General features: G+C 37.4%; 1 long non-coding RNA gene across 1 annotated transcript; it reads left to right on the plus strand.

Moving 5' to 3' along the window:
* Positions 1-252: 252 nt before the first annotated feature.
* LOC148641773 (uncharacterized) lies at positions 253-14,864 on the plus strand. Its single transcript, XR_015929699.1, has 2 exons — positions 253-557; positions 14,380-14,864. It is a non-coding gene; the product is annotated as an uncharacterized LOC148641773 (long non-coding RNA).
* Positions 14,865-24,991: the final 10,127 nt, after the last annotated feature.

The following is a 24,991-nucleotide window of genomic DNA, read 5'->3' on the forward strand; positions in this document are numbered from 1 at the left end:
ATCTAGAATTAGCAGGAAGTTCTTGACTAAAATCCCAGGGACCGTTGTTTGCTGTTTTAAAAGTTTATTGCTTGATACAGTCCAAACAAACTACAAAACATTTTATGGTAGAGCTGTTGGTCTTGGCTTCTGATAGTGTCCGGCTTACTGGTTGGAAAAGGAGGGGGGTGCTGTGCAGGGTCATAGAAAGGCATCCGGGGTTGATATATAAAAATCACTCGAAGCTCTAGCTGTCACATTCCACTACTCACGAGGGCATAAGCACTGGTATGCTGTGACAGAACGAACCACGTGCTGGGTGAGGCAGCTGACAGTCCCGGGGAAACCGCACAGCAGCGCGCTGTCAGTAGAAAGGTGAGCAGTGCTGCATGCACACGGAGACCAGGCTAAGCGGAAAGCACGCATGCTGGGAGACAAGCCAAAGGCTGGGAGCTGGCAGGAGAACACATACTGTAGGCAGCACACACAGGTGGCACAGCGCCGCGGGAGGCTGGGAAAACAGAGTGTGGAAAACAGGAAAAAACAAAGTCCAGGGGCGCCGTCCGGGAACATAGCAGGTTTGTAGCAAGGCAGCAGGAACATAGGCAAACGAATGGGGAAACAGTCCAGAATATGTGGTCAGAACCTAGTGAGAGTCAAAGTCAGGAAAACACTGTAGCGAACCACTAAAGTAATAGTCCAGGAAAAGAGGTCAAAAACAAGGTGAGGGTTGAACACCCAAGACACAGCACAAGACTGGGAACTAGAGAACTCGGGTAGGCTCACAGACTAAGCAGTCTAAGCAAACCCAGTTTAAGATATCCAGCTCTCCCAGACCCAGAGATCCAGAGGTCTGGGCAGACTCGGTGTATTCCTTATATACTTTGCCTTACCTACTACGCGTGTTGATAACAATTGCTAGCAGCTGCAGCTGATTTTCTATTGGCACGAGCAATAAGAGACAGATGCATAGCTACCATGGCAAACAAAAAAAAATTAGTACTATGGAACAAGTGTATTTGGCCATGTTGTTGAAGCTGATATCTGGACTACCTTAAAAAAACAATTGAATTCAGTCCTTAAATCAACTAGCTATTGAGGCAAAAACAGGCAAGTGAAATAGGCCAAAGGGCCTCCTCTCATTGCATGGAAGGGCATCAGCTTGTGTCCACCTGAGAGATCCACAGCTGTCACTTGTTACTGCCTTGACAGGTTGCTGGGGATCCAGAGTCTATCCTGTCAAGGCAGGAGGCACAAGGCTCTTGCCCCTTGGGTGAGATGACAGTCCATTGCAGGACACACACAGAAACACTCTCACACCAGGGCCAGTTTTCCCAGAAGCCAATCTACCAGTGTGTAGTTCATAGTACTGTTGGAAGAAGCCAGAGCACCCAGCAATGCATTTCATGCATTCGGTTGCTCTGGATATTTACTACGGGACTTAAATTTCCCCATGAAAACCTGGGAAAGGAGTTTAACATTTCAGTAAATGACTAGTTCTAGTAGATCACTAAGAGCTCGGCAGAAATTAAAACCAGAAAATCCCGATAACAGCAGGATCAGAAATTGGGCAGGAGCAGCCGCAGCTCATTTGATTGAACAGGGTGTAAGTTATTCAAAGAGAAAGATACCTCCTACTTCTGAACTGTAAAAAGGAAGGAGTGAACGGACCACGGACTGAAGTGCTAATGTGTTCTGTATAAGATTGTAAGTTATTTTAATAAATACTCCTGAATTATATACTCTGATGTAGTAAAACAATTGAAATGTATCAATGATAACTCTTCATTTCAGGGACTCACTGTTTAGAGCAGCATGAATCACCAACCAATTAACAATTATTAACTATATCACTTTGAGTAGACAAATTATCATAAATTACGGACTAATTAAGCTGTGATTATACATTCGATAGTTATAAATCATTAATTTTTTTATTATCACATGAGTACGGTCCCTATTTAACAATGTGTCTATTAGCTGGAAATAACGTGTTCAATAATTTCTTTGAACTGTTTTTTTAGCTACACATTCATTATGAATAATCACTCTCTACATAACAGCGTCTTTATCCATAGATATGTCAGTTTATTAAAACTAATTTAATTCATACTTAATGCTGTAGTTATTTGAGTTTTTTAATATACTGAAACAATGAGAAATTAGAACAATAATTTACGAGAGTGGTTTATGGATATTAAGAATCAACTGAACAGAATAACAAGCAGTTGTAGCAGATGGATTCACAATATACAGTACAATACACACTTTATTAATACAAAACCTAAAACATGCATGACAAACCAATAAGACTAATTATACAGGTACATATTTTAATCAAACTGTCATGATACAAATGCTGTTCAGTCTTAGTCATTATGGTCTCCCTTGCTGTGAGGAACCATGTTGGACAATTCACCATTCGGGAGGGTAAGCGTGGACAATATTTATGACATACTGTACTAGTCAGTGTTATAGACTTGGGATATGCTGTTTATCAGAGAGGTCCCTTTAGCTGCATTCCTAGTACTTTACACAGAGGTTCAAGCTGCTGGGATTATTGTATGGTCAAGGCAACAGAAATATTATTACTCTAAAACCTGATAGCACTTAAATCTTTGTGTAATCAAATGCCTGGTTGCTTCACTGCGTGCCTTCACACAGCATGAGTGCATAAGGGTTTTTATGAGAGGAGCTACTGTAAATAGGTCTTTTTGGTTGCTAAGTGTGATTATGTGCCTCCTGTTCTTAGTGCTTTGAGTAACTTCAAAGTCATAGTGTGGACTGATCACCATTCATATCTAATATTGTAAATATTTACTATAATCAACTTTTAGTTTTTTCATTTTGCTTTTGTTTCTTCCAGTTCAAGAAAATTAATATATCTTTACCCGTCAAAACATGACAGGTCTGTCAATTAATTACCCTAAATAGAATGGGAAGGTCAATTGGTATGATCCTGGATGACACATGAACAAGACTTGGGGATTTGTTGAACTACAGCACACTCTTGAATTAACTTCAGACTGCATATTAAACATTAGGAGCTGTATGTGACATTAATGACTACACAAGTTTTTTTATAGAAAAGGCAAATGAGAACAACAATACATGTTATTCTGGGTTTTTTACCACTACTGGTGGATGTTTCTTTCCTTGAAGTTTAATTCTGTACATGTATTCTTATAGAACATCTAGATTTGTGAGCTATCATAGTGTTTTTTTAGACCTTTTGTTCTCTACTGTTTTCTAACAAGGCCTCTCTAGAGAACAGAAGCTTCATAAGTAAAATCTTTGACAGGTCAGGTAAATGGGTAAACAGAGAATCATCCATATTTCAGGCTCTCAACAGAACAGATATGATGTACCTATGAGGCAGGTTATGAAATATTAACAAGAGAAAAGTTCAAGCTTTTTTTACCAGAGGTCTTGTAAAACTATCTTGTTAACTGCAGTACATGTGTTAGTGTTTACTTGTGCTCACCTAGGAGACTTATTGTTTTAAAAATATAGCCTGGGAAAAGGACGGCTGATGGCTTGTCACTCCTCCTCTTTCAGAGCTATTTGACTTCATTAGACTAGCCGTGGCTTGATTTTGCACAGGGAAAAGACATTCAATGCACAGCTACTTTAAGAGATGGGTTGAAAGGTGTTTCTTAATTGACAGCCCCAATAAACATAAAGAGATGTGCTGTAGAGAACTTCATCATCCACCTGTTAAAGCTGTTGAAACTCTTTTTTTTTTCATTATTCCAAGAGCTGTAGCAAATATCAGATCTGTTATTTCTAATGTTGGACAGTTACAGTTTTATGCTTTGTAGAGAGGTGAGTGGTAATAAAACCTTAAGAGTAAAAAGAGTAAACCACGATTATGTTACAGCTATCCAAAGACACCCCTCAGGAACTGTCAGGGTAATTTGATGAACGATGGTCACCTATTTAAGCGGAAAAAGTAACCCAGTCATATTTACTCCTGGTCTTGGAAGGCTACGAGTCCGAAAGTGTCATAAGAAACTGAAACCATTCAAGAAAAACCTGTAAACAGTGGTTGTTTGTCAGTTCAGTTAATATCTTACATAATTTAATAGGTATATAAGACCTAGAGAGAGGAGGAGTGTATTAGCCACTATATTATTGTGAAACTATATAATAATTATAATTATGATTAACAAAACATTAATTAATTAAATATTAAGACATCACGACATTCATATCAATAAATAAAATCTATTTTCGACTGAAAATTATATTTAACAAAAAGGTGACCTAGGCATTTAAAGCTATCTTCTTTGTATCACAGGCTTTGTTTGGGCGCTGGAGCATCCTGGTAGTCTTCTGGTTATGTGATGACCACTTGAATATGCTAGTCATCATTGCATCATTCGTGCCTCATTCATGGTTCCCCTCGGGACTCAAACTGAACCACCTTGAACATACAGAAGAAAAACCATTCACTGCAGTATTTTTCTTTTTCATATTTTCTGAATTGCTTGGAATGATGAGATGTAGGAATTTATGATTGTTTGTCCCTCTGTGGAAGTTTCCTGCTTGTTACAGTGCAACTCTGGGAAAGTTTGAACATGCACAACATTGAATATACTGTTAGAAATGAGGGACCAGAATGTTTCTGGATATTTTTAAAGATGTTTTACCACAAAGCTGCTCATGAAGGAATACAAAAATAAGGTTTCTACAAACTCAAACAGTAATAGCTTCAGGGCAGCTCACTACCACCACCTCTCAACTAGTCAAACAACTATTACTAATATAATAATATAAGAATTAATCAGAAGGAACCCAATTCTCTTCCTCTCAAATAGTCAAACAACTATTACTTATATAATAATATAAGAATTAATCAGAAGGAACCCACTTCTCGTCCTATTGGTAACACCCAACTCTATGGCTCTCTTATTAGAAGGTTGGATCCTACTGCCAATCTCTTTTCAGTATTATGTTATATACTGTACACACACACTAGCTGCTACGCATAAAGGTTATAACTAGTCTGCAATGAAGTGGCAGATCTGCTCTTTTTATACTTGTCCCCTATCCAAGCTGCAATGTATCAGTCATTGCCAAATAAAATCTTCCACATCAATATCCCAACAACAATCAGCTCAAGTATCTATTCAATACTACTTGATTTATCTAAATTGCAAATGTCTTTAAACTGATCATCCTCACAGTGTACTGTATATACACATAATGTATGCTTGTGCATATTAGGAAACAAGACTGAATTACTAAAGAATTAAAATTATTACTAATAGTAACATGATTATCAATATGTTTAAATAACAGTTATTGAGAAAGCTGCAACCTACAAAATTGTTATCAGACTTGCACTTTTAATTTTGTTTGCTGTAAAGTTACTTTTCAAAGCTTGTGATTTTTAAAGACCTGTCAGCTTTACAACCCACGACTGAACTTGACAACTTCTGCTAAATGGGTGAGCTTGTCTTTCAAACTGTAGCTGCAAACAAGGTGCAGATAAGTAGACTTTCCCTTTGTACTCTCTTCATAGTTGCTGTTGACAACAATAATGGGTTCTGGGCTTTGCAGTGTGGAGACTGCCAACAGGCTGCGCTGCTCTGGGGGCTGACTTGTCATGTGAGGAATCTTCAGTGACTCCCATCAGCCCTTGACTCCACACAAGTGCCAATTGCAAAGTGCTTTGCAATTGTTTAGTGCTTAATGAGACCAATTTAATGGCTGATAGGGTTTTAATTAATATCAATTAAATGTGGATTTCATGCTTACTCCACTACATAATAATCCTAAATGTTGCAAAGTGTATATAGACTTTGCAGAAGGGGTGGTTTAGGTGGTGAATGTCCCTGATGAAGTAATAACAGTATATGTAATTCTCACATGACTTTGTTTTCCTGCAAGCTCTTATCATGGAAAAATAATGGGGTGTAATGGGTGTGAGTGAGCAAACAGGCTAAACATAGTGCAGAGCTGTGGTCTTGAAACAAGCACATTTCTAAACCAGAGAGACACAGTAGAGGCAAAGAGGAAGATCTGAAAGCTGAGGTCCAACGATGCAATCCAGTTAAGTAGCAGAGAGGATCACAGGGAAAAAAAGTAAGTCAGGGTCACAACAAGCAGGACACAGACGAAGCTAGGGAACACAACAGTGGCTCAGAGTGAACCTCTGTAAAGGAGTTTGAGGTGAAGATCATCGATCCCGGGAATCTGCAAGCGAGGGGCTCCAGGAAGTGAAGGACGCAACATGGTCTTGCAGGAGATCACGAGCACATTGGAGTGAGCGAGGTGGAGACTCTGGGCCCGAGAATCTGCAAGCAGAGGGCTGTGGGGGTCGTTATTCATCACCACTCTTGGAGGAGAGTGGAAGTAAAGTGTAGAAAGTGTAAAGTGCAGAAAGCCTGAGAAAGTTTAATGCGAAAGTGAAGCTACTCTGTTGTGCAGGGTTTTGAACCTCAGCCAAATGGTAAAAACCTTTGTATAGTATGATTGCTGAGAAGTTCGGGTTTTTATAAGTGGGAAACCTTAGAAAGTGCATTGTAATACATCTTTCATCTGAGTTTTTCTGTTTAAGTTGCTGCGCACATGGTGGTGCTTTTTACAAACCTTTTTGTACTTGTAGCATGTCATGTTATAATAATATAATTTACAAGATGGCCTTTTTAAACAATGTTCATCAACAATAATATAGCTCTGCAAAATCATAACTGCTTCATTAAGAGCATCAATGAAAAGGCTTTAATTAAGCATCGTGGAACCAAAAGCACTTGACATCTTGTATTCCTCAAGTTGATTCCATTGAACTAGCAAGCTGATGGATGTAACCTGCGTTTAGTTGTACATGCAATGACAATACTTATCACGAAGGAATGGGAAAGTAATTGAGTGCTCCAGGCTTATTGTGCTAATGTGCTGCAGTGTGGGATAAACATGATATTCCACTTTGAGTTAATTATCCCATCTCTTGCCATCTGTGCTCACACAGTAGCTTCAAATCTGTGAAAGCAAAAAAAAAATCGATATATTGCTATTAACCTTAAATATTGCCGAAAAGGCACCTGATAGTATAATACCAGATATTGCCACCAATTATCTAAAACAACTAATCAGTAACTCATCAAGTCATATTGAGACACAATTTTTTAATATGTGTAACATTGGACTTACTGGGGTAACTTGTTGTTTTAGAAACAAATAGTTCTCAATGCAGTATACAATTGAGTGCTCATTATAGTATATGGGTTCATTGCCAGCACTGTAGTAAATATTGCATTTTTTAAACTGCCATGTTGGTGGTATCATTTTTGCCACATGACCACAGATGTTTTACACACACACACATAGAGAGTGACTTTCAAAAACATGTAAACAGTACGTTGAAAATAAATATAACATTACATAAAAGCAAAAGACATAAAATTAGAACAGTGGCAAAGTCGCAAGTCTCTGGGGCACTCCACAGTCTGTTATTACTGAAGAAAGACATGAGGTGAAAAGAGGGTTAACTAACTTCTTTCTGCACAAAGACTTCTTTTGGTACAAAATATGCCATGCTTCAGCGCTTGGGAGTTAACTGATAAGAGATTCCAAGTGTGGGCTAGAGATTCCCTAAGTAAGGGAGGATGAGACCAGTCATTGAAAGTGTTTAAGGCCTTGAGAATGTCTGAACACAGGTGGTCATACCCCTCCATTACCATGGAAACAGTAGCATCAGAAACGGCTGAAGTTTGTTATAGAAAACTGGTGCTTTGCAGCCATATATTTTTTTAACAGCTCTGATTGTATTGTTCCATGCATGCATGCAATAAAGCTTACCTGTTCGGCTTCATCTCTGGGTCCAGGACTTTGTTTGTTACAACATTACCTTGGAAGAAAGTTGATCCCTTGGAAGAGCACATCCCTGGAGATGTGTGGTAGAATTGGGAGGCTCCACAGTTAGTTATTGCTTTGAAAGAAAGTGTATTATTAACTTGAACCTGCTGCAATCTTCGTGTGAGGAATGAACTGTACTTGATATGGGTCGAACTGTAATTGAATAATAAATCAATAATAAAATGTCTGGTTGGATTGTGTACCTAGCATATGTTTTGCATTTGTCCTGATGCTTTGAAATAAGGTGACTGAGGGTAAATACCTTTACCCGATGGCAGAGCAATTCAAAAATGTATCTCCTCTACCTTAACACCCAACTCCTTTCGCAGTATCTTTCTGTAAAAATCCAGCCTTCTCAGTTCAATACAAAGAAAACCTAATGCACTAACCTTTACAGTCATCTTGAAAAGACAAGTCCCAGATTATACGGTATATCATGAGAAAAGATAACTCACATCCTTTGAGTTATCTATTCTAAACTAAAAAAAAAAAAAAAAAAAAAGATCAGCTTTGTACTGCACTATTCTGCCTTCAGTTTAAAGTTTTGGTACTTTGGCTCCCCTGCAGGTTGTTTGTAATGGTAGATCAAAAGCATAACTTGATGGTATCGCTCACACCTTTGACATAGAAATAGGAAGTCTTGTTATTAGTATATTGTCAGTAATCAGCTGCCAGCATATCTATATGCTTCCTTCCACTTCATTCCTGCCAGCACATTGGCTGCGAATGAAAATGTCTGTTATTAAACTTTGACGTTATATAGTTATATTTCATAATATAACTTAAGTTAATGTTAATGTTTTCAGTGAACGATGCAAAACTTAGCACAGGTTAGTACAGTTTACCAGTCTAGTCTGATGTGTATAATAATAGCATAGTTAATATTGTTTATAACATGTAGCTAAAAATTACTTTAGTTAATATAGTATAAAAAATTTGAATTGTAAATAGTAAAGTAAATTAGTAAAATAAAAGTGAAATTGAGTTAGTAAACAAGTTATTTAGTATTTGTTAGTTTTACTCCTTTATCCAAAGTTACATGCCTGGTGTGTATTGAACACGTTTAACTTAATACTACAGAACACAATTACTAAAGCAACATTCATTTACCAGCATCTTTTTAGACATTGGAATTAATATATTATTTTCATCCACTCAGACTCATTGCTGATCTTGAAATTAACTTTTTAATGAACTAATATCTGCTTTAGTGACGTATTCATAGTATCGCCAGTTTAATGTGTATAAACGAAATCAACATAAATAAAATCTTATTTTTAAAGCCATCACCTTTCCCAAGTCGATTTGTTGTCTTTGTATGTGTTTGTTTCCATAGTGACAATAATACCCTGCCTTTGATTCAGAAACAATTTGGGGGCCGTTTGTTTGTATCCATTAATAAAAAGATTTTTATTTTGTTTTTTCATTGCATTTCCATAGTTACTGCATGCATTACCTCTGCTAAGAAACAGTATTGTGCATATAATTGCAAAAGCCGGCAGCTGGTGAAATGACATTCTTCATCCAGAGTGATGCTGTTTCTTGAGGAGTCAACACAGGCACTAGAAACTTGGGGCTTGATGTCGGCACTGAATTGCAATAGATGATGCTGTATTTCATTGCTTTGGAAAAGTAATTTACATATGCTTTTCCCTGTTTTGCTAAATCTGTCCAACTCCTGTTACATAGCATTTTAATGCATTTCGTGTTTTACAAAATTCGGCTTCTTTATGTATTGTTTTTGGCAAATAATAGTGGATACTTCTTATAATTTTCCAGCCTTATAGCATATCAGTCCTTTGGTAGTGTTTGTGGCCTGAATGGCTTTCTGTCTGTATTTTTTTCACAGAAAGCTTATTTTTGTGATACACCACTGAGGAAAATACTTTGTCTGCTATTTCTTTACTGTGCTGAAAGGCACTGGACAATCAAGGACTGCAGTATTGCATGATTGTTTCTCAAGAGGAAGACATCCAACTTGTTAAGTGACCTGGCATTGTTTTTTAAACCACTGTCATTGTCGTAGTTACGAAGTGAATGACAAGACTGGAGTTGTTAGTACGGCTGTGATTATTCGTGGTTCAACAAGTACAGGTGTGGCATGAAGTCCATGGGATCCTCTGTTGGTTTTGACTTGACTGTTCCAGCAAAATAGCCAATTAATTCTGCTTAACCCTCCGAATTGCAATGCACTGCCAACCCCTCATCTTTCTTAAATCCATTTTTGTTAAAATAGTTATAAATACCAAAAGCAGCATGAGCAGAAAAAACTTGGGAGAAACGGGAAGAGCACACACAACAAAATGTGAATATTTTATATATAATATAATAAGATGTTAAATAACCAGAAACAAGCGGAACATTAAATTCCCCTTCCTTCAGATTATTGCACATTAAACAGGTGTCAACCATTGCTCAATGATGTTGTGGTTATTTATTCATTTCAGTGATGCTGTTATTCAAGGAAACGTCCTCAAGTCACAGCTGTTACAGTACAATGCACTGTGTATACAAATACATATCATAAATTAACAAACTTTATGAAGAGCATTAACAGATACAATAATTTGCATAGCACAGTTGGAGTTTATGGAGTTCAAAACCATTTTGAATTAATTACAAAAATCTCATTTAAGCAATATTTCCAATATATGTACATTACATGTAAGTGGGAACTGCTTATGGAACTACTTATACCGAGTAGCGCAGTTTAAAAAAAAACTTCATTTATTCATTTCTAGTCTGTTTAATCAATTAATGTTTCACTGGTGTGTTGAAGTATGTTGATGAGACCTTAGCAGTGCATAGAATAGGAGAGGGACCTAATAACATGAAATAATAAAATAATAAATACTGTACACACATGGTTCAAGAGTAAAATCCATCTTGGATAAAATTCAAGAAAAGGAACAGTTTCTGGAACAGAACTTTTACATACGTGACAAACTATCTGTATATTGATGATATTGTTAACCTTTCTAATGAAGAAAATTAGAAAAGAAAAGAGTTGAGGGCTGATATCCCACCAGTTGGACATCAACCAAAAGAGGGGGTAATGGGGTTGGGAGAATCCGATGCCAGGGATATGATTCAGGTACCATGGACAGTGAATGTTGTGAATGAGGAAGCCCAGACCCAGTGCAGACCAATGCTGAGGCACTCACACCCATGGGGCAGAGTGGGTGTCAGGAAGAGATGGCACAGAGGAAGTGAAGAAATAGAGTAGAAAGAGAAGTTCGAATTGATACTTGTTTTTAATTAATAACTTGTCTTTATTCATAAAAAGGCAAGTTTGAATAGTACTGGTTAGTAGTTGAGTTGTGCCTGACAGAAACCATGAAAATATAGATTTCTGCCTGACTGGCCAGACCATGGCTAAGTACTGCAACTCCCTTTGTATACAGAAACTTAGACTATATATGATGTGGAGTGCTTTAGCTTTTTTATTTTGGTGTGAGCATCAGGGAACATTAATAGCAAATCCCTGTCTATCAGTCCAGGAATGCGTGCAAAACACAGATGTTGCACCCTGTGTTTTTCCCACAATTTTAAAATAAAAAATTAACACCTTCATATTTCCTCCCTATTTCTCAATTTTTTTTCTCTTCAATCTGTGCAGAGTGTGCTTTACAAAAGAAGCTGTGACTTTTTTTCTGTCAATTACCTTGTCATGTATGGATGCTTATAATTTGTCTTCAAAAAAGAGCTTTTATTGGAGTTAGAGTTTGTTAGAGTTATTAGAGTTATTTCAGAAAGGACAGCTTTGTCAAAAAGCTATCTGCATGTAATTCAGTTTACAATATGTGCACAAGCAAAACAGCCCATTTGATAATTAAGGAGGGAGGACTAAGGATAGAGGAGTCCTTAGTTTACAAAAATCAGAAAAGGTAAGGTTTTCATTTTATGTCAACTCCCCAGCAAACATACTGAGCAAGCAAGCAGTGTTCTTTCCAATTTGTTGTTTCTAGTGACATTTGCCAGGGATATCCACTGACACCTCTGTTTACCTTAGAAGGAGGATATGTTTCTTTTCATTGTTTTCCTGCTGATGAAGTTATGATGTCTTCAGTGTCCACTGAAATGGAATCTGTGAAGCAGCAAAAAGCGTTTAGTTTTTCTTAGCAGAATACATTTTTACACATTTTCTTTGTTCATTAATTTGCTAGAAGCCCCAAGGTAACAATCAGATTATTCATGATTTCTAAACATTTCTATTGCATGAAGCAGTCCTTCAAAATCCACTCTTGATAAATGCTGCTTTTAAAGAAAACACCATTAAGCCACAAACTTTTTTTTAACTTTATTTGCTAAGAGGTCTTCTCTGAGTTGAAACCTATGTCTCCTGTTATGTACAGAAAAAAATGTGAGACATCTTAAAAATAATTTATTAAACGAAAGAAAGCTGTGTCACTCCAAGCACATTATATTGCAATTGAACATGCTGTCGTACCAATATTGCAGCATTACTCAAAACTGTTTTCACCATGGCCACTAGTGGAAACGTAAATTGAACACACTGTGCTGATACAGCAACCACCAGGAACCCTGGAACACTAAGAACATGACTCCTCAGGATTTCTTCTCATCTGCTTGCTGTCTGTGGATGAAGGAACTGCAGTTGTAGTTGACTGCCACTAATGGGCACCTCTAATCGTTGTAAATAGCCACAGTGGGATATAATAATGAAACTGATTAGATTGAGTAGATTGGTGAAGGGTGTTTGTGCACATTCTCAAGCGAGATTAGAGTTTTATTTGGTATAGAAAAGGTGTGCAGGATGCTAGGGGTGACTTACGTCAGTTGTCTACATTGAAAATTACATCCTAGGGAAACAACTTATTTGTCTACTGAAAAGTACTGTTTTACAATAAAATGGACACTTGAGTGCTTACAGTATTACCTGTAAAATGTTTTTTGTTAAAAATAGGGAAGCCCTGTTCAATATAATACAGTAAATAAACCAAGTGAAGCATCTTCTTCTATGCCGAAGAGTTTCCATTGGGCAGTATGTTGTAGAGAATTACAAAACATTCAAGTGTAGTTTTAACGGTTTTTAGCTTAATTTCTTCATGGCTTATTAGTCTTTTATTGCTTGCACTGCGTTCATTACATGCATGCCATAGGTTGCCAACTCCTGTCGTAGATAGTGTGTGGCCAAGCGAGAGAGGAAAATGCAGTCCACATTCTGTGACAACAACAGCCCTCTTGTGTCTTCAGTTATGATTAAATAAACAAAACATAGTAAAATGGCAGACAGATAAATAATTATCAGGCTGTTAACAGTAGGGAGTCTGTATTTGGAATTACTGCAGGAGATGGTACTTGAGGGTACTATTCTACACTAATTCTCACATTATGCTAGTGCAAATTCTCTGCTTTTGTAATTATGTGTGATAATACCAGGTTTCGGCAACAACTAATATTTGAATGCACAGTTACAGAGACCAGCTGTGGAGAGCAAAAGATGATTGTATTTATTTTTTAGAATGTCCCATTATTATATAGCCAGCCAATTTAGATTACTGTATATATCCATGCAAATTGTGTAATTTAAACAATCCTTTGGAAAGTCTAAATAAAAAACTAAAATTGAATTATTTTAGGACTATAAATAGGAAACACTTTTTACACAAAGATTTGAGGATATCTGGGAAAGGCAAGTGAGGCACCCATCTCTGGGCTCCTTCAAGAAGTGGATAAGTGAAATGTACTTTGCTAGATTCACGTCTACAAAATAACTACAAAATGAGAAACTCCTCTCTTTGCTGCATTTCTTATGTTCATATCTTCCTAATACCTTCAATTTTTTATCTTTCAAGATTGGACATAAAGGTTATCCAGTGAGGTTGTTTGATAGTGCATTTTTTTAATAAAAAGCTGCAGGTCAAAATGGAAAATAAAGGGTTTGCTAAAATAAAAATAAGACCAGACTAAGACTTCAAATAAGATTACTCTTTATTTATATATTTTTATATCCTAAAAAAAAGTTTTTATTCCTGACTTATACCTCCTTCTTACTTTCCATTAAAATATTTTCTTTTGATTTTTGTCCTGAATGTTTTATTAATATTATCACATCATTTTCAAGCAAAGATTATTTTAATAACACCTCCACCAAGAAAAAAACACAGCCCTCTCTCCTGTGGAAAACTAATAAAACAATGGGTATTTTTTTACATTGGGGAGAAGACTACAAAAGGGAATTAGTCAATGAGGTGACAAGGCGTTCAAACCAGCCTACTCTTGGTATAACAGGTCGTGAGAATAATAATGCAAAAATCTACCCTTGCTGCTGCCTCCCCAACGATTTCAAACTCAAACAAGTCGCAATGAATAATGTAGAGAATAAACCTTCTTTCCCTCACTCTCTCCTGCCTGCCCTTCAAATCCTTTGAGGATGACTGAGGCTCGCTTGTCTGCCTCATTACCGACTGTTCAGCCATTTGATTTCAGAAACAATGAGCACACACGCTGAGATTTTTCATACCTATTAAGTTTTTTTTCCTCTTCTTTCTTTCTTCTTCTGTTTTCCCAAAGATCTACTAAATTAAAGAACAGGCGTAGTGGCGTGTCAGGTGAAGCAATCCTTACCACTGAGGCCGTTTCCACTTGATGTCCGTGTCCATGCAGTGGGTGTGCTGGATAGGCCGCTGGATAGCACTGTTGTGTAGTGGCACTGGAAAAGCCACTGATGCCCCATAAAAGCTCTCCAGGAGATAAGGAACGAAGAATCTAGTGTACGTGAAAAGAAACATAAGAAAGGTTAAAAACTGAAGGACATCATTCCAGTTAAATCAGTATCTTTCATTTCTGAATATCTGAATCCAATTCCGTTATAATCTCCTGTGTTGAAGAATAAAGCAAAGCTGTTCCTTTTGGCTGTCCATGGCATTGCGTTGAGATTGGATTACTCTTGGTGGCTTTTCTTTGAACTCTTACAAAGGTGACAAATTCCCTTTTGCTATGCAATGAATATCTGCTGTTCTGTTGTCTTCTACTTATTAAATGCATTTTATAATTAAGTTATTGTTAGTGTCAGGGTTGGTATTAAAGATTGAATTGTGTGTGTCCAGAAATCACTGATGCTCTTTGAGAAGTTTTACATTTTCAGTTTTATACCTGTAATTACTTGCTGTGCATATTTTATGAATATCAGCTCAATACGTACTGATGGTTCACAATATATGCTGAGGTTAGAAACCAGAAAGATACAACATATAGCAAAACAACATATACAGGGGAACTTTTAGCCATAGGAGCAATGGTAGTGGGAATTTTCCAACACAAGGTACAGTATGTCTGTCAAAACCCGAGGACAATAATAGCAGTCAATGTATTGTGCACAATGGAAAAACAAGTTGATGTCAAGCGGCATGATTGTTGCTGCATGCCCCTCTAGTGCATTACTAAAAGCAACAGCAGCCTAAACTCCGGCAGTCTCAAGGTTCAACACTCCAGTATCCCAGCCCAATTATGTAATGTTCAGGAAGACCACGGCAGATTGGTCACCAGTCCTCTCACTTCAGGTTCGGCCAGAGGTCCAGCAGCTGTTGGCTGTTGGTGCATAAGTGGTCCCATATGTCCACAAACATGTCTGTCCAGTAACAGGTTGCAGCTGTGATCACTACTGGCGTTGGACCAGTTTGTCCTACTATTCCGGGTTTTCATTAATATGTTTATTTGGGTATTAACACGACTGCCTGGGTTCCTCAGCATCTATCCCTTAACTTCCTACTTGTTTGGGTTGACGGAAGCTTGTTTTTATGCTCTAAAACCTGCATACAGTGCTGACACACTTCAAGCCCTTGGAGAGGGAAAAAGATGTCATTCTTTATGATCAGCAGCCATTTCAGATCTTGAGGAATTTGTCACAAAGGGAACTTTCTAGCTTAATTCATTACTTTAAGTGTCGAACATTAATAATGTATTATAGACATTCAGAGCACAGGGAATGTTTTTTGTGGCTCCCCCTGGAGCTGAAAACAACAGACTCCCATCATTAGGGCTTAGTTTGCCTATAAATTTTAATAGGCTTAATGTTATCATAAGCTTGAGGGAAAAGACAATGCTGGTAACAAGTATCTTCTGCACACTTATACAAGGAGTATATGATTCTTAATGTGTCCTGTAAATGCATGCAGGGCCTTTTATTGTGAACATGCAAAGAATTTGTTATTCACCGAAATAATGAATGCAGTTGCAGCAGATGTACAAATCTATGAAACCCATCCATAGTCTAGGAGCAGAGTGAACTACAGTAAATCAGTTTAAATAAAGTGCAGTGTAAAATTAAATTATTAGCAAAGAACTTAACATCAAATCTGACTTCTAGAGAGTGAATGATGCATGGCATTTTTTTAAATGCTACTGGCGCACATCTTAATTTTGACACATATGAGCATAAATCTCTTCATATATATTCAAATGAATTATTGGTCATAATGCAACTTGACACAAAAATTATAAGCTGCTTTTCAAAGCAATACTTAAAAGAGTCACCCACGGTGTACTCTAAATAATAAAAGAGAGCTATTCACCTGAAACAAAAACATATGTGCATTTTTTATGATAATTGTTAATAAAACCTTAATAGATGCAGCATGGAGTTTGAACACTCAAAAATGCACTTATCCATTTGTTTCCTTGCTTCAGCTTGTGTCCTGTGTCTCCTGAGTATGTTTTTATATGTATTTTTTTTAAATAAAAAAGTCTCTAACAGAGCACATGCCAAGAAGGATGTTGCTGAGGAAAATCAGTCCAACTCTAAATCGTCACAGTTAGGGGGTTTTTCATTCGTTAAATGGTAATCATTGATTCAAATTCCAGGTTGTGAAATTCTGTTCATACTATACATGATACTATGCATGATCAGGGAAAATAAGAGTATATAGGCGTTTAGGCGTCACACCCGAAGAAGCCTCAATAGCCGAAGCATGTTTCCTTTTCCTTGAATTGTTCATTTAATTGTTCCTTTGCAGCCAATGCACACTGATATCCCCACTTGAACATCTTCACATAATGATCTCAAAATGAAAATGAGGCTAGGATGTTCAGGGATGATTCAACATACAGTACTATCATCGCACCTCTTGCTAACCTGTCAGGGCTGACAACTGTACTGAGCATGATCACGTCTGAACCCAGTCTTTTGTGTGAGGATTTTCCTTAGCTGTGCCACAGTGTCCCCTGCTGAGCAAAGCTACATCTGCATGCTTTCATCTTCAGGATTAAACACTCAAGTCTCATGTGACATCTGCCTTTTGTGTTTTAGTATAGACATTTTAGGGTATAATGTAGACTTTTAACAGGAAGCTGCAGGTAAAAACTACAATCGCACTGGTCAATGCTCAGAGCATTAACTACTCCCTGTCAGTTTCAAGGTACAGTAACAACTTGATTGCAGAAGAATAAAAATGATTACTCCTTGCTTTATTATGTGATATATAATGATTTAGTAATGGTTAGGAAATACACCGTCAGTCCTACTACCTGAATTTTTCTATCATGAGACTTTCTTGATATATCATGCTAGGAATTGTGCTTATGAGCCGAGTTGTTAACCTATCTTTGAGGAAGTGGGAGGAAACTAGAACCCCAAGTAAAAGCTCGTTCTGGAGCTGCCCCTTCACCAAAGCAGTGTGGGCAGAATGTCAACACCATACAACTCCTGGGAGTGGGAACGGTGCAAAGCTACCAGTACTTCCTACTGGGGCTGAAACTGACAGGTTTCCCTCACAAAACAAGGACTGTGGAATGTAATTAAAAACTCTCATCCAGCACCACACAGAGTGGAGGGCCAGAGAGCTGGAGGAGAGGGTCTTTGTGAACCTCAGAGGCAGAATGAGGCATGACGTAGCCAAGCGGGGATTCTCCATGGCAAAGGAGCTCTGGAAAAGGGGCTGAAGAGGAAATGGCAAACCTGTCCCTCTACGCTCCTGCAGAAAACTGGACTCTCGCCGTTTCAGAGCCAGGACAGGTTTTTGGAAACAATGCAGTTGCAATGGACAGGGGGGCCACCAGGAAGTTCTGGAGGAATTTTGTTGCGTGAATCCAGCCCTATTGACCACTTTCCAATACTGATTGATTGATAATGGACAATCACTTTTTAAGACCTTTTTAAATTAGTAGAGATTTTCTGTTAGAGTTGTAATTACACAAGGTGATTCTTCTGTCACCTTTAGTATGCTCTGCAGTGTTTTTATATTTTTTCCATGTCACATTTTCACTGAAAACCAGCAAATTTTAGGAACAATTACTTGATATACGGTCACTTTTTAACTGATCCCAAACATGAAAACAAAAAAATAAATACTGTTAGATTAACATTTTCTAAATATTGATTGATCATAATTTAAATTCAGCTAGACCAGTGTAGCAAAAAATGGATTTGACCATAATTCACTATTGAGTTACGTTCTATACAATTCATATTGATAGCCCTGTTGTAAATTTAGATACTAGATTTTGTTTACTCAGATTTGTTTTTCCTAGTTCCTAAAAGGAATGCTGTGCCTTTTTCCCCCCAGTGACGTTGCAGTGAGTCACGTATACAGTATGCAAAGTGTTGCTTGCTAAAAATAACACCTGCTACAGTAGTATTTACATTCTTACCTCCCTCTTTTACTTTTCCGTAACAATACCTTACAAGAAGCCTTTGTGACATCCCATCACATTTTTCACTGACAACCAGGTCAGTTTTGAGTGACCCTTAAATTTTCCCTTTTTTAAATGTTTTTATTATGTTTGTGGTCATTAACTGTAACAGACTCCCATACAGTTTGTAACATTCACCACTACACACTTTCAATTATAAGGTTAGGGTTCACATTCTGCCTAGGGGCTTTTATTTTATACAGGAATAGGTGGAAACCATGTTATACTATTTTATACTTGTTATATTACCCACATACTACACAACGTGTCTGGGTAGCTTGTTCCATACTCCCACAACCTATTGTGTTGTGGGAGTATTGTCATTTGTAAAAAAATGACAAATCCTAAACAAAGAAGCACTTACACTGTCTCCTCTTATACAACAAAATACTGTACCATCCATTTTAATCATTTTGAGTAACCATTCAAATCAAGTATTGAGATTGACAGTACATTACAGTGCCTTGCAAAATAATTCAGTACTAGACTGTAGATGGGGTTGCAGGAAAGAGATATGTGTGAAAGGAAGTCTCGGGTGTGAGGATTATATATGTATGTGAGCAGAGTGGACAAGACTAACCTTTCTTCCAGAGGTTTGAGTGTTTACTGCAGTTAACTCTATTTATGATGCCATCTAGTATACTGTATAAGCTATTTAAACACTGACCTGTGTGAAAGGAACTTGGAAATGGGATGGGAAAATGGCAGAATTTGTTAAAAGCAATGATTTTTAAATAAAAGTTTAGAAAACTATGCTACTATGACTATAAAGTTTTTCAAAGCAGATGTACCAAAGTATAATGCAGAGGAAATCATTTTTCCTCACAGAAGCGGGACAGAAAACCCAAAGAGAATTCATGGGCTTATGCTCACCTTCCAAATCTGATGAAAAGTCTTAGAAATAACTAATGAAGAAACTGAAGTGAGTTTACAAGCCATGGATAAGTTTTATACCAGAGTGGTGGACGTTTCCCAGAAACCAATTAGAAGGTGAGGCAATAAGTGAGTTAATGACAAGTTTATAGTAATAGTCAGCTTTAACAGAACATTTTCTATATTGGATGAAAGTGTAGAGTTTAGGAGCTGTCTTTTTAATGCAGTTCACAGAAAATAATGTAGCCAAGGCCATAATAGGATATGAAGTGTTGTATGTTGGGAAAAGAAGGACATATCGTTTGTGCCTAACAAGTAAAATAGAAGGAAATGTTAGGAAATCAAAATCACAGATTTTTACATCCAATGTCTAGAAAAATCATCTATATTTGTCATGATTATGATTATGTAGTGTCTAGCAAGACTCTGTATATCGCAGCTGGGCAACTATATTGTTGTTGCAAAGGGAAAATATCAAAATAGAGTGTAAAGAGATCAGAAAATGTGTGAGAGTAAGTTATAAAAATGCACATTTTAAATGTGTGAGTCAAGCAATGCATTAGCATGTAAAACAATCACATACAGTAATATGTAAGAGGAAAAACCAAGTAAAAATGATTATTAGAATGGTCAGGAAAAGGTGTGCAAGGAAGATATGAACACACATTTTCACATGCAAGCCAAGCATATCAGTTACTAATGTGGAAAATGCAGTATTCACTTGCTGTTGATGCTTATTAAGAAGCATATTTAATGCATAGTGAGAAATGGTAGGGAGAGAACAGATCACAGCAGAGAACGTGAGGGATAGAGAACACCTGACGATAAATAAGATTACAAACCTCAGAGTGATTTGAGTTGGGTTGTGATCATTAGGCAGACTGAGAAAGGGAGGTTTACTCAGCCTTAGTCCAGGTGTGGCGGTCAGCATCCTGAAACTCCGAGCCCATGAGCAAAGGGCTCGAGATACTCCACTGTGCAAGTCCTCATGCACCATGAGGTGCAGAGGTGAGCTGAGAGATGTCTGGAAGGGTCCAAAGTACTCCTAACTCACCCTGGAGGAGGATAAGTTCAGCTCATCAGTCTTCAAGCAATGTGAAAAAACTAGTATCCCAAAGGGGGTCAAAACTAGCTGATAGAACAAAGACAGACCACTTAAAACACCAAAACAAAACATGGTGCACGGGCTACTGGAGATTAATAGATAAATATGTCTCAGGCTAGAGGTGTCACAATATATCACTACAATTTAATACAATACAACGAGCTCAAAGACACCATTTGAAAAGTCATTTTTGTGAGTGCAATTCACACCTCTATTGATCATGATAGCTGTGTCCATTTTTCCTAATTAATGGGGAGTTAAATTCCTTTGTGGGACAGTCTAGTTTCTTCCGAATTCCAAACATGTGAGAAAGCATATGCATGTAAGAAAAAGAAAAAGACAGGGAAATAACATTAAAAATAATATTAATAAGATTTAACATTCATATAAAAAATAGAATGTTAGCCAAGAAGAGCTCTAACCACTAGCTACTATTTCAGTATAGCCATTTGATCAAACAACTTTAAGCAATTGCATCAACTAGATCATTCATTGCAAAACTGAGGGGAGATGGTCTTTCATAGAACCTGCTCACTGCTATTGAGGGTATTTTTCCAAAATGCACTCACAAACATAAAAAGAACAGTCTTTATAGTTAAGAATTCCATTTTAAGTCAGCAGCAACATGAGTCTGCCAGTGAAGCCTTTTGTAGCTGTTTGTCTTGCGTTTTCGGTGACAGAGCTGTGTTTGGCTCTAAATGATATCAAGCAATCATTACCTAGGTAATTGACACTACTTTCTGCCAGCTCTGAAGGCCTGAACAGCTACAGCACATGTTTAATTCAGTCCCTGAGGTAGTTGGATGGGGCTGGGGGGGGGGAGGGGAGGTGCATTATACTCTTTTCATCATGTCATCCCGACAGGTGACAGTAACCCCCCTTCACCCCACCAACGCACAATTGCCCCCTGCCTCCTTTCTCTCATCTTTCTCCTTTGCCTTCATCCTTTCTCTGAATGTCAAATGAAATCGGCTTCTGCCTCAAATTTGCAGCTAATGAATCAAAAAAGCTACACTCTCCCAAACCGCATTATTACCATTTATAATTTTGATTGTTAATTTGCATACGTAAATTAGTCTGGTGACATGCATGATTTTTTCTGTGCTTAATTCCTCCACTAATTATAAGCAGCAATGCCACATTATTTACATAACTAATTGTTCTTCCTTCTGTTCCCTTTTATTTATTTAATTCCTCCCTTTGTTCAGTTTTATTTTGAATTTTACAAGGGAATTGGCTACACCTTAAGAAAACAAAACCATGGCTTCATGTTTGAAAGGAGAACAATTTGCTCTGTTGAGAAGCAAAATCAATGTATTTGGGCTCTTTCTTTTCACAGCAGAAAAATGCACAGGAAGGAAGTGGAGGGCTTTGTTTTTTTTCTCTTTCTACTAATACCTTTTACCTTCTAGGTGCTAGTAGCTACCAATTCTACATAAGCTGTTTTGCAAACTTTTCCTGAACATCATAGGAAGACTGTAATAAGCAGGCTTAATAGTGGTTTTTAAGCCCATGCGGATATGTTGCTTTTTGGACAAAATATAGCCTATTTTGTCTGTGTTTTCTAATTAAATATTGTTGGAATTCAGTTTTGTTTCCAAATGTAAAGCAAGCAGAAAATGTATGTCGGAAATGTGGTCAAGGCAAAAAAAAAACATCCTCAGAAATAAGATGTTATTTGCAGAATTGTTGATTTTATTTGCTAAGAAAAATTAAAGAGGATAAAAATGTTACTTCTTAAAATGGCATTGGAAAACTAAAATCCAAAGAGGGCAGATAATTCTGAATTTATGGTGTACAGTTGTACATGTACAGTTAGTTACTGTACATGTGGAAATCATTGTGGTAAACCCTTCCCTTACAATAGCTCTTCATAAAGGACAATGTTTCCTTTGTCCTTTACTGATGAAGGAAACTAAACATGCAGCCGACCTACTTATTACTGAAGCTATTGCTTTTAATTTCAGCATATTTTTTTTTCTTAAAGCACAGGATTCAAAGGGGAAGAACACAAAAAATCATACTGCTAAGTTGTGTTTTAGATATTTGAGCTATGGTAATATCTGAAAATGATTGTGAAATGATTCAATAATTTAAAATACCTTTCAAAATACACTGAAATGTGTGCTTGAAAAACAGATTAATTTCTATGATTGTAAAAGTAGCTTCCATTTGAGGTTACCGTTAAAATATATTTCACACATCTAATATACAGTATACTGTACAGTATATGTGTATAGGTTTCTGAAATCATTTTGAAAACAATGTTTTAAAAATTAAATTTCACTGTAGTTGGGTGTTCATTTCAATTTATTTAATACGAGTTGTGTAATCATTTGATTTATTAACATTTCTCTGTTTCTCTTAGTAATTATCTACTCTATAAAAATTATGTCTCCACAATAATTTACCTAAATCCTTATTTTTTATTTCATGGTTTGAGCCCAAATGTGTTTTTTTTTTTGCCCAACTCTCCATCTTCTATATAGACTGAAATCTGAATTTAAACCACAGAAGAATTTCTTCCAGAAGTATGTTTTTGCAAACCATTATTGGGGACTATGTTTACACATAATGTATCATTTTTCTTCCAACATAAATCAGTGTAATGAAAATGCACCAGAGATTGACAGTGGCTCTATAAGGCCCTGCCAGTTTCACTGGTTTGCTCTACAGTAGTGACACCTGAGACCCTCCAGGTGCCTGCAAACATGCAGGTACAATAGTGACGTCAGAGAAAGAGCTCATGTTCTTCAAAATGGTGCCAAACTTCATGCAAGTGTCACAGAGTGACAGAAGCTGGAGCAAGGCTGTGGCTTGGGAGCAAAGTTTACTTGACTTCCGCTCATAGTCCCCCATGTTTTCTGCTTCCCTCTCCTTTTAAGGGCTCCCTGCATCATACTTAAACACAGCAGGTAGTAGGTGCAGGACGCTACAGTCATCGCAGATCGAGCGACACACTGTTTGGCTAGACACATATCAATTACCACACAGTCAGAGGCCACACCTCTCATGCCAGGCTGTGACCAGCCCATGAACAGATGGACAGAGAGGAAAGGTAGGATTGCTGCCTCGCAGTACTGGGGCCCTGGGTTCGATTGCAGACCAGGGCAGTGTGAAGTTCATATTGTCTCCCCATGTTCATGAGGGTTTCCCTCCAGGCTTCCTCGCACAATCCAGAACCATTCTGAAACTAGCCCTGCTGTGAGTGTGTGCGCGTGTCTGGATGAGCCCTTTGATGGACTGGCGTCTTGTCCATGGTGTGTCCTGCCTTACTCCCACTGCTTGCGTAGGCTCCTGCTGCCCCACAACCCTGAATTTGCTGAAGTGGTTAGAAAACAGCCGGACAGATAATGTGACCTTTAGCCATCAGCTGAGGTTTCCTATAACATTAAAATGAATAGGGCTCTCCAGAATCAGAACTTGCCCCAAATCTTTAAAATAGAAAAATATTCCCGCACAGTTCGTCATGTTCGAAGAAAGAAACTGATAAGGAGTCAGTTGTCATAATGTTTTGGAAGCTGTACTACACATTGCTACATTAGAGGTCTCTCTCACTCTCTTTTTCATTTCTTACAGCACTCCATTCAGACATGAAATCAAATGGCTTTTGACATTTACAAGAGTCTCCATGAAAGAAAATGGCTACTGTCATGTAGCTGGGATTATGACACACATTAAATGGAAAATCAGACCAAGCTCTCAGAGCAAAGCTACATCTTATTTCATGGAGTACAGATATTCTTGTCTGTATTTTTTAGCTTTTTTTTTTTAAAATAAAACTTGGGTAAAACAATTGTGAACCAATTTTTATTAGTTTTTTTTTTTTAGAAACAGAACAAAACTATTTACATACAGTACTATAGAACACACATTCACACATTATCAGTGATAACCCTTTCAGATAACTCTTTTTTAGGCAACACCTTTATAGCACCAATAATTTTATTGTTATAAGCACTTTTACAAACACAATGGTAATGTCTTGTTAATCAAGATTAAATCTTAAGTGATTTAGGGTGTATAGGGTGATTAGGGAGTATAAATAAAGGGAGAATATTACCCAAGTTTATCACAAAATCCCTCCATTATCTCAAATGGCTCTGCTTACAGTATGCATATCGGAATCAATAACGACGTTGGAATGAGCATTCAATCAGCCTTCTAAGTATCTGAACAGTCCAACAATTCATGCACTTCCTTCTGGTGCCTTTAAGTCCCTCTTATCCATCTTCTTCTGCTTTGATGGTTTGTTGTTCCATTTGGGTGTTTTGGGGGTCCTAGCCTCCTCTTCGCACTGCCATGTACAGGTAGGTGGGATTAGCAAAGCAGGTTCAGTGAAAAATATAAACACTCACTAAACATCCTCAAACACCTCTAATTCGGGGGTGTCATTATTCCTGAAATAGAGTTCTTAACTGTATTTCGGGGGGGATGCCAGCAGCCAGGTCATTTTCAACCTAGCTGTTCTAAATCATGATCATTCTTGACATCATGTCCCAAAAGCTACACATACCT

This window comes from Lepisosteus platostomus, chromosome 24 (assembly GCF_059453375.1).
Source record: "Lepisosteus platostomus isolate fLepPlt1 chromosome 24, fLepPlt1.hap1, whole genome shotgun sequence".
NCBI lineage: Eukaryota > Metazoa > Chordata > Actinopteri > Semionotiformes > Lepisosteidae > Lepisosteus > Lepisosteus platostomus.